The following is a 10,427-nucleotide window of genomic DNA, read 5'->3' as shown; positions in this document are numbered from 1 at the left end:
CTTTATTTATAATGACTGTTATACTCTCTCTCTTTCCGCCACAGTATAAAAAAGCATAGCACACCTCATGATTGGACTAAGAAATTCCTGTCATTTAGTTGGAAATGATTTTCCCATTATCCCCAAAAACTCCTCACTGTGTCTAAGAACGCTTTTTTTCACAGGACAATACAGATCAGATTGACTTGAAAGGTCCTTTCACGCGACTACAGAATGCCTCTCATTCCACTAAAAGATACGCCAGTGCCTACAATAGCCTAGGACTAGACTATGAGTCCCAATGTAGAAAGACCACAAGTCCACAGATATGCCTGTTTATTTAAACATCTGTATTATCATCAGCGTGTGACTGTAAAGGCGGGACCTCGCGCTCTCTGTAACGCGCTCCATTGGCAACATCAGTTAAATGTCGTTGGTTCAATCCCTCGCGGATGTTGTTTTTATTCCCATTTGTAACTGGGAAATACTGTCGCTGCAATACATATGTCTTAATCAAGCTAGTGGTTATTGACGTAAATGGCAGTGTTATAATGTTTCATGTACTGCAAATGTCACCACATAATGCGCTCTTAATTAGATTTGGTTGAAATACATTACAGTCACCCGATGAAAAAGTGTGCAAAGAGCATTAAAGAAACAAAAGGTTCATAACAGTAACAGGACATATCGAATTGTTTCAGTCCTCCACAGAGATTGCCAATGTATTAATGGAAATTCTAAAATATCTGCCCAACTGCCGTGACATTGCCTCACCGCAATGCCGTGACTCGGATTTGAACCGAGGTTGCTGTGGCCACAACGCAGAGTACTAACCACTATACGATCACGGCGAGCTACTTGGGCAGCTACAATGCGACGTTCCACCTCTATCATAAGCTGTACTCCATCTGTGATGTCATGACTCATGTTTGAATTAAAGGTTGGTTGTGATGTTATCCATGAGAATAAGTGGACACCTGATCCCCAGTCACTTATTTAAGATCTCAATAATCAAGTCAGAATCCAAATGAAAGTCATCAAAGTGGAGCCAATTAGAAATAATATAGTTACACAAACCTGGCAATGGTGCGGCAGCCAGGGCTGATAATGGCCCGCCAGCCTGAGAGCAGGAAAGTGTGAGAGCAGTGATGGTCTTGTGAGAGTTTACAGCTGTTATTGAACCTGTCCCATTCCATTGCAGAGTTTTCTCCCTATAAGAAGTGCAGAGGCTCCCTCCGGGGTGCTAATAGTACATTTATTTTTTTGCGCAGGAGAAGTGCTCTTGACCAATTGCACGTGCCAAATCACCCGAAGGCCACCACCATAAAATTCAGGCATTCATGTTCATGCGTCCTCCATGTTATGTCCTTATAAAGGGATGCATGTTCATGATGACTCCATGTCACACCTGCATACAAGGATGCATGTTCATGCCGCCTCGTTCTCTTGGCTTCATAAAGGGATTTTATCTCCTCCCTGTCTCACCCTCATGCAGGGATGCATGACCAATGCTCCTTCCCTTCTCGCCCGCATACATGGATGCACGTTCATGTCTTGTCGTTCTCTCGGCTTCATACGGGGATTTTATCTCCTCCCTGTCTCACCCTCAGGAAGGGATGCATGACCAATGCTCCTTCCCGTCTCGCCCGCATACATGGATGCACGTTCACGCCTCCTCCTTCTCTCGGCTTCATACGGGGATCATATCTCCTCCCTGTCTCACCCTCATGCAGGGATGCATGACCAATGCTCCTTCCTGTCTCGCCCGCATGCATGGATGCACGTTCACGCCTCCTCCTTCTCTCGGCTTCATACGGGGATCATATCTCCTCCCTGTCTCACCCTCATGCAGGGATGCATGACCAATGCTCCTTCCCTTCTCGCCTGCATACATGGAGCAACGTTCACGCCTCTTCCTTCTCTCGGCTTCATACGGGGATCATATCTCCTCCCTGTCTCACCCTCATGCAGGGATGCATGACCAACGCTCCTTCCTGTCTCGCCCGCATACATGGATGCACGTTCACGCCTCCTCCTTCTCTCGGCTTCATACGGGATCATATCTCCTCCCTGTCTCACCCTCATGCAGGGATGCATGACCAATGCTCCTTCCCTTCTCGCCTGCATACATGGATGCACGTTCACGCCTCCTCCTTCTCTCGACTTCATACGGGGATCATATCTCCTCAATGTCTCACCCTCACTTCCAACATGTGTAACTTCTTGTTCTCTTTGACGTCTGGGGCATGGGTGGCTACTGCACAGATCTAGATGTCGCCCACCTGCAAGGTGCTATGGAAAGCACTTTTCCACATTGGACGTGCTATATTAACCCCCTCTCCCCAAATACAATAAAAATAAAGAAATATATGTGCTTCCATAATGTCTACCTTCTAATGTTTCATATGTGTAAGCACATTGTCCTCCTCCTGACCACATTCTAAAACTATGTGCAAATTGTTCCTTCCATAAACTGTCACTTCCTTGGCCCTTTATTTATAATGACTGTTATACTCTCTCTCTTTCCGCCACAGTATAAAAAAGCATAGCACACCTCATGATTGGACTAAGAAATTCCTGTCATTTAGTTGGAAATGATTTTCCCATTATCCCCAAAAACTCCTCACTGTGTCTAAGAACGCTTTTTTTCACAGGACAATACAGATCAGATTGACTTGAAAGGTCCTTTCACGCGACTACAGAATGCCTCTCATTCCACTAAAAGATACGCCAGTGCCTACAATAGCCTAGGACTAGACTATGAGTCCCAATGTAGAAAGACCACAAGTCCACAGATATGCCTGTTTATTTAAACATCTGTATTATCATCCGCGTGTGACTGTAAAGGCGGGACTTTGCGCTCTCTGTAACGTGCTCCATTGGCAACATCAGTTAAATGTCGTTGGTTCAATCCCTCGCGGATGTTGTTTTTATTCCCATTTGTAACTGGGAAATACTGTCGCTGCAATACATATGTCTTAATCAAGCTAGTGGTTATTGACGTAAATGGCAGTGTTATAATGTTTCATGTACTGCAAATGTCACCACATAATGCGCTCTTAATTAGATTTGGTTGAAATACATTACAGTCACCCGATGAAAAAGTGTGCAAAGAGCATTAAAGAAACAAAAGGTTCATAACAGTAACAGGACATATCGAATTGTTTCAGTCCTCCACAGAGATTGCCAATGTATTAATGGAAATTCTAAAATATCTGCCCAACTGCCGTGACATTGCCTCACCGCAATGCCGTGACTCGGATTCGAACCGAGGTTGCTGCGGCCACAACGCAGAGTACTAACCACTATACGATCACGGCGAGCTACTTGGGCTGCTACAATGTGACGTTCCACCTCTATCATAAGCTGTACTCCATCTGTGATGTCATGACTCATGTTTGAATTAAAGGTTGGTTGTGATGTTATCCATGAGAATAAGTGGACACCTGATCCCCAGTCACTTATTTAAGATCTCAATAATCAAGTCAGAATCCAAATGAAAGTCATCAAAGTGGAGCCAAATAGAAATAATATAGTTACACAAACCTGGCAATGGTGCGGCAGCCAGGGCTGATAATGGCCCGCCAGCCTGAGAGCAGGAAAGTGTGAGAGCAGTGATGGTCTTGTGAGAGTTTACAGCTGTTATTGAACCTGTCCCCTTCCATTGCAGAGTTTTCTCCCTATAAGAAGTGCAGAGGCTCCCTCCGGGGTGCTAATAGTAAATTTATTTTTTTGCGCAGGAGAAGTGCTCTTCACCAATTGCACGTGCCAAATCACCCGAAGGCCACCACCATAAAATTCAGGCATTCATGTTCATGCGTCCTCCATGTTATGTCCTTATAAAGGGATGCATGTTCATGATGACTCCATGTCACACCTGCATACAAGGATGCATGTTCATGCCGCCTCGTTCTCTTGGCTTCATACAGGGATTTTATCTCCTCCCTGTCTCACCCTCATGCAGGGATGCATGACCAATGCTCCTTCCCTTCTCGCCCGCATACATGGATGCACGTTCATGTCTCCTCGTTCTCTCGGCTTCATACGGGGATTTTATCTCCTCCCTGTCTCACCCTCGGGAAGGGATGCATGACCAATGCTCCTTCCCGTCTCGCACGCATACATGGATGCACGTTCATGCCTCCTCCTTCTCTCGGCTTCATACGGGGATCATATCTCCTCCCTGTCTCACCCTCATGAGGGGATGCATGACCAATGCTCCTTCCCTTCTCGCCTGCATACATGGATGCACGTTCACACCTCCTCCTTCTCTCGGCTTCATACGGGGATCATATCTCCTCCCTGTCTCACCCTCATGCAGGGATGCATGACCAATGCTCCTTCCTGTCTCGCCCGCATACATGGATGCACGTTCACGCCTCCTCCTTCTCTCGGCTTCATACGGGGATCATATCTCCTCCCTGTCTCATCCTCATGCAGGGATGCATGACCAATGCTCCTTCCCTTCTCGCCTGCATACATGGATGCACGTTCACGCCTCCTCCTTTTCTCGGCTTCATACCGGGATCATATCTCCTCAATGCCTCACCCTCACTTCCAACATGTGTAACTTCTTGTTCTCTTTGACGTCTGGGCCATGGGTGGCTACTGCACAGCTCTAGATGTCGCCCACCTGCAAGGTGCTATGGAAAGCACTTTTCCACATTGGACGTGCTATATTAACCCCCTCTCCCCAAATACAATAAAAATAAAGAAATATATGTGCTTCCATAATGTCTACCTTCTAATGTTTCATATGTGTAAGCACATTGTCCTCCTCCTGACCAAATTCTAAAACTATGTGCAAATTGTTCCTTCCATAAACTGTCACTTCCTTGGCCCTTTATTTATAATGACTGTTATACTCTCTCTCTTTCCGCCACAGTATAAAAATGCCTAGCACACCTCATGATTGGACTAAGAAATTCCTGTCATTTAGTTGGAAATGATTTTCCCATTATCCCCAAAAACTCCTCACTGTGACTAAGAACATTTTTTTTCACAGGACAATACAGATCAGATTGACTTGAAAGGTCCTTTCACGCGACTACAGAATGCCTCTCATTCCACTAGAAGATACGCCAGTGCCTACAATAGCCTAGGACTAGACTATGAGTCCCAATGTAGAAATACCACAAGTCCACAGATATGCCTGTTTATTTAAACATCTGTATTATCATCAGCGTGTGACTGTAAAGGCGGGACTTTGCGCTCTCTGTAACGCGCTCCATTGGCAACATCAGTTAAATGTCGTTGGTTCAATCCCTCGCGGATGTTGTTTTTATTCCCATTTGTAACTGGGAAATACTGTCGCTGCAATACATATGTCTTAATCAAGCTAGTGGTTATTGACGTAAATGGCAGTGTTATAATGTTTCATGTACTGCAAATGTCACCACATAATGCGCTCTTAATTAGATTTGGTTGAAATACATTACAGTCACCCGATGAAAAAGTGTGCAAAGAGCATTAAAGAAACAAAAGGTTCATAACAGTAACAGGACATATCGAATTGTTTCAGTCCTCCACAGAGATTGCCAATGTATTAATGGAAATTGTAAAATATCTGCCCAACTGCGGTGACATTGCCTCACCGCAATGCCGTGACTCGGATTCCAACCAAGGTTGCTGTGGCCACAACGCAGAGTACTAACCACTATACGATCACGGCGAGCTACTTGGGCTGCTACAATGTGTTGTTCCACCTCTATCATAAGCTGTACTCCATCTGTGATGTCATGACTCATGTTTGAATTAAAGGTTGGTTGTGATGTTATCCAGGAGAATAAGTGGACACCTGATCCCCAGTCACTTATTTAAGATCTCAATAATCAAGTCAGAATCCAAATGAAAGTCATCAAAGTGGAGCCAATTAGAAATAATATAGTTACACAAACCTGGCAATGGTGCGGCAGCCAGGGCCGATAATGGCCCGCCAGCCTGAGAGCAGGAAAGTGTGAGAGCAGTGATGGTCTTGTGAGAGTTTACAGCTGTTATTGACCCTGTCCCCTTCCATTGCAGAGTTTTCTCCCTATAAGAAGTGCAGAGGCTCCCTCCGGGGTGCTAATAGTAAATTTATTTTTTTGCGCAGGAGAAGTGCTCTTCACCAATTGCACGCGCCAAATCACCCGAAGGCCACCACCATAAAATTCAGGCATTCATGTTCATGCGTCCTCCATGTTATGTCCTTATAAAGGGATGCATGTTCATGATGACTACATGTCACACCTGCATACAAGGATGCATGTTCATGCCGCCTCGTTCTCTTGGCTTCATACAGGGATTTTATCTCCTCCCTGTCTCACCCTCATGCAGGGATGCATGACCAATGCTCCTTCCCTTCTCGCCCGCATACATGGATGCACGTTCATGTCTCCTCGTTCTCTCGGCTTCATACGGGGATTTTATCTCCTCCCTGTCTCACCCTCGGGAAGGGATGCATGACCAATGCTCCTTCCCGTCTCGCCCGCATACATGGATGCACGTTCACGCCTCCTCCTTCTCTCGGCTTCATACGGGGATCATATCTCCTCCCTGTCTCACCCTCATGCAGGGATGCATGACCAATGCTCCTTCCTGTCTCGCCCGCATACATGGATGCACGTTCACGCCTCCTCCTTCTCTCGGCTTCATACGGGGATCATATCTCCTCCCTGTCTCACCCTCATGCAGGGATGCATGACCAATGCTCCTTCCTGTCTCGCCCGCATACATGGATGCACGTTCACGCCTCCTCCTTCTCTCGGCTTCATACGGGGATCATATCTCCTCCCTGTCTCACCCTCATGCAGGGATGCATGACCAATGTTCCTTCCCTTCTCACCTGCATACATGGATGCACGTTCACGCCTCCTCCTTTTCTCGGCTTCATAGGGGGATCATATCTCCTCAATGTCTCACCCTCACTTCCAACATGTGTAACTTCTTGTTCTCTTTGACGTCTGGGGCATGGGTGGCTACTGCACAGCTCTGGATGTCGCCCACCTGCAAGGTGCTATGGAAAGCACTTTTCCACATTGGACGTGCTATATTAACCCCCTCTCCCCAAATACAATAAAAATAAAGAAATATATGTGCTTCCATAATGTCTACCTTCTAATGTTTCATATGTGTAAGCACATTGTCCTCCTCCTGACCACATTCTAAAACTATGTGCAAATTGTTCCTTCCATAAACTGTCACTTCCTTGGCCCTTTATTTATAATGACTGTTATACTCTCTCTCTTTCCGCCACAGTATAAAAAAGCCTAGCACACCTCATGATTGGACTAAGAAATTCCTGTCATTTAGTTGGAAATGATTTTCCCATTATCCCCAAAAACTCCTCACTGTGTCTAAGAACGCTTTTTTTCACAGGACAATACAGATCAGATTGACTTGAAAGGTCCTTTCCCGCGACTACAGAATGCCTCTCATTCCACTAAAAGATACGCCAGTGCCTACAATTGCCTAGGACTAGACTATGAGTCCCAATGTAGAAAGACCACAAGTCCACAGATATGCCTGTTTATTTAAACATCTGTATTATCATCAGCGTGTGACTGTAAAGGCGGGACTTTGCGCTCTCTGTAACGTGCTCCATTGGCAACATCAGTTAAATGTCGTTGGTTCAATCCCTCGCGGATGTTGTTTTTATTCCCATTTGTAACTGGGAAATACTGTCGCTGCAATACATATGTCTTAATCAAGCTAGTGGTTATTGACGTAAATGGCAGTGTTATAATGTTTCATGTACTGCAAATGTCACCACATAATGCGCTCTTAACTAGATTTGGTTGAAATACATTACAGTCACCCGATGAAAAAGTGTGCAAAGAGCATTAAAGAAACAAAAGGTTCATAACAGTAACAGGACATATCGAATTGTTTCAGTCCTCCACAGAGATTGCCAATGTATTAATGGAAATTCTAAAATATCTGCCCAACTGCCGTGACATTGCCTCACCGCAATGCCGTGACTCGGATTCGAACCGAGGTTGCTGCGGCCACAACGCAGAGTACTAACCACAATACGATCACAGCGAGCTACTTGGGCTGCTACAATGTGACGTTCCACCTCTATCATAAGCTGTACTCCATCTGTGATGTCATGACTCATGTTTGAATTAAAGCTTGGTTGTGATGTTATCCATGAGAATAAGTGGACACCTGATCCCCAGTCACTTATTTAAGATCTCAATAATCAAGTCAGAATCCAAATGAAAGTCATCAAAGTGGAGCCAATTAGAAATAATATAGTTACACAAACCTGGCAATGGTGCGGCAGCCAGGGCCGATAATGGCCCGCCAGCCTGAGAGCAGGAAAGTGTGAGAGCAGTGATGGTCTTGTGAGAGTTTACAGCTGTTATTGACCCTGTCCCCTTCCATTGCAGAGTTTTCTCCCTATAAGAAGTGCAGAGGCTCCCTCCGGGGTGCTAATAGTAAATTTATTTTTTTGCGCAGGAGAAGTGCTCTTCACCAATTGCACGCGCCAAATCACCCGAAGGCCACCACCATAAAATTCAGGCATTCATGTTCATGCGTCCTCCATGTTATGTCCTTATAAAGGGATGCATGTTCATGATGACTACATGTCACACCTGCATACAAGGATGCATGTTCATGCCGCCTCGTTCTCTTGGCTTCATACAGGGATTTTATCTCCTCCCTGTCTCACCCTCATGCAGGGATGCATGACCAATGCTCCTTCCCTTCTCGCCCGCATACATGGATGCACGTTCATGTCTCCTCGTTCTCTCGGCTTCATACGGGGATTTTATCTCCTCCCTGTCTCACCCTCGGGAAGGGATGCATGACCAATGCTCCTTCCCGTCTCGCCCGCATACATGGATGCACGTTCACGCCTCCTCCTTCTCTCGGCTTCATACGGGGATCATATCTCCTCCCTGTCTCACCCTCATGCAGGGATGCATGACCAATGCTCCTTCCTGTCTCGCCCGCATACATGGATGCACGTTCACGCCTCCTCCTTCTCTCGGCTTCATACGGGGATCATATCTCCTCCCTGTCTCACCCTCATGCAGGGATGCATGACCAATGCTCCTTCCTGTCTCGCCCGCATACATGGATGCACGTTCACGCCTCCTCCTTCTCTCGGCTTCATACGGGGATCATATCTCCTCCCTGTCTCACCCTCATGCAGGGATGCATGACCAATGTTCCTTCCCTTCTCACCTGCATACATGGATGCACGTTCACGCCTCCTCCTTTTCTCGGCTTCATAGGGGGATCATATCTCCTCAATGTCTCACCCTCACTTCCAACATGTGTAACTTCTTGTTCTCTTTGACGTCTGGGGCATGGGTGGCTACTGCACAGCTCTGGATGTCGCCCACCTGCAAGGTGCTATGGAAAGCACTTTTCCACATTGGACGTGCTATATTAACCCCCTCTCCCCAAATACAATAAAAATAAAGAAATATATGTGCTTCCATAATGTCTACCTTCTAATGTTTCATATGTGTAAGCACATTGTCCTCCTCCTGACCACATTCTAAAACTATGTGCAAATTGTTCCTTCCATAAACTGTCACTTCCTTGGCCCTTTATTTATAATGACTGTTATACTCTCTCTCTTTCCGCCACAGTATAAAAAAGCCTAGCACACCTCATGATTGGACTAAGAAATTCCTGTCATTTAGTTGGAAATGATTTTCCCATTATCCCCAAAAACTCCTCACTGTGTCTAAGAACGCTTTTTTTCACAGGACAATACAGATCAGATTGACTTGAAAGGTCCTTTCCCGCGACTACAGAATGCCTCTCATTCCACTAAAAGATACGCCAGTGCCTACAATTGCCTAGGACTAGACTATGAGTCCCAATGTAGAAAGACCACAAGTCCACAGATATGCCTGTTTATTTAAACATCTGTATTATCATCAGCGTGTGACTGTAAAGGCGGGACTTTGCGCTCTCTGTAACGTGCTCCATTGGCAACATCAGTTAAATGTCGTTGGTTCAATCCCTCGCGGATGTTGTTTTTATTCCCATTTGTAACTGGGAAATACTGTCGCTGCAATACATATGTCTTAATCAAGCTAGTGGTTATTGACGTAAATGGCAGTGTTATAATGTTTCATGTACTGCAAATGTCACCACATAATGCGCTCTTAACTAGATTTGGTTGAAATACATTACAGTCACCCGATGAAAAAGTGTGCAAAGAGCATTAAAGAAACAAAAGGTTCATAACAGTAACAGGACATATCGAATTGTTTCAGTCCTCCACAGAGATTGCCAATGTATTAATGGAAATTCTAAAATATCTGCCCAACTGCCGTGACATTGCCTCACCGCAATGCCGTGACTCGGATTCGAACCGAGGTTGCTGCGGCCACAACGCAGAGTACTAACCACAATACGATCACAGCGAGCTACTTGGGCTGCTACAATGTGACGTTCCACCTCTATCATAAGCTGTACTCCATCTGTGATGTCATGACTCA

The 10,427-nt window shown here is 45.6% G+C and overlaps 1 non-coding gene across 1 annotated transcript; it reads right to left on the bottom strand.

The window, feature by feature from the left end:
* Positions 1 to 3,227: 3,227 nt before the first annotated feature.
* Positions 3,228 to 3,299, bottom strand: TRNAH-GUG (transfer RNA histidin (anticodon GUG)). Its single transcript has one exon. It is a non-coding gene; the product is annotated as a tRNA-His (tRNA).
* Between the last annotated feature and the right edge of the window lie 7,128 nt (positions 3,300 to 10,427).

Source organism: Ambystoma mexicanum (genome assembly GCF_040938575.1).
Source record: "Ambystoma mexicanum isolate Mex_15411 chromosome 12 unlocalized genomic scaffold, UKY_AmexF1_1 Mex_chr12_unloc.1, whole genome shotgun sequence".
NCBI classification, from domain to species: Eukaryota; Metazoa; Chordata; class Amphibia; order Caudata; family Ambystomatidae; genus Ambystoma; species Ambystoma mexicanum.
This window is presented reverse-complemented; position numbering and strand designations above follow the sequence as displayed.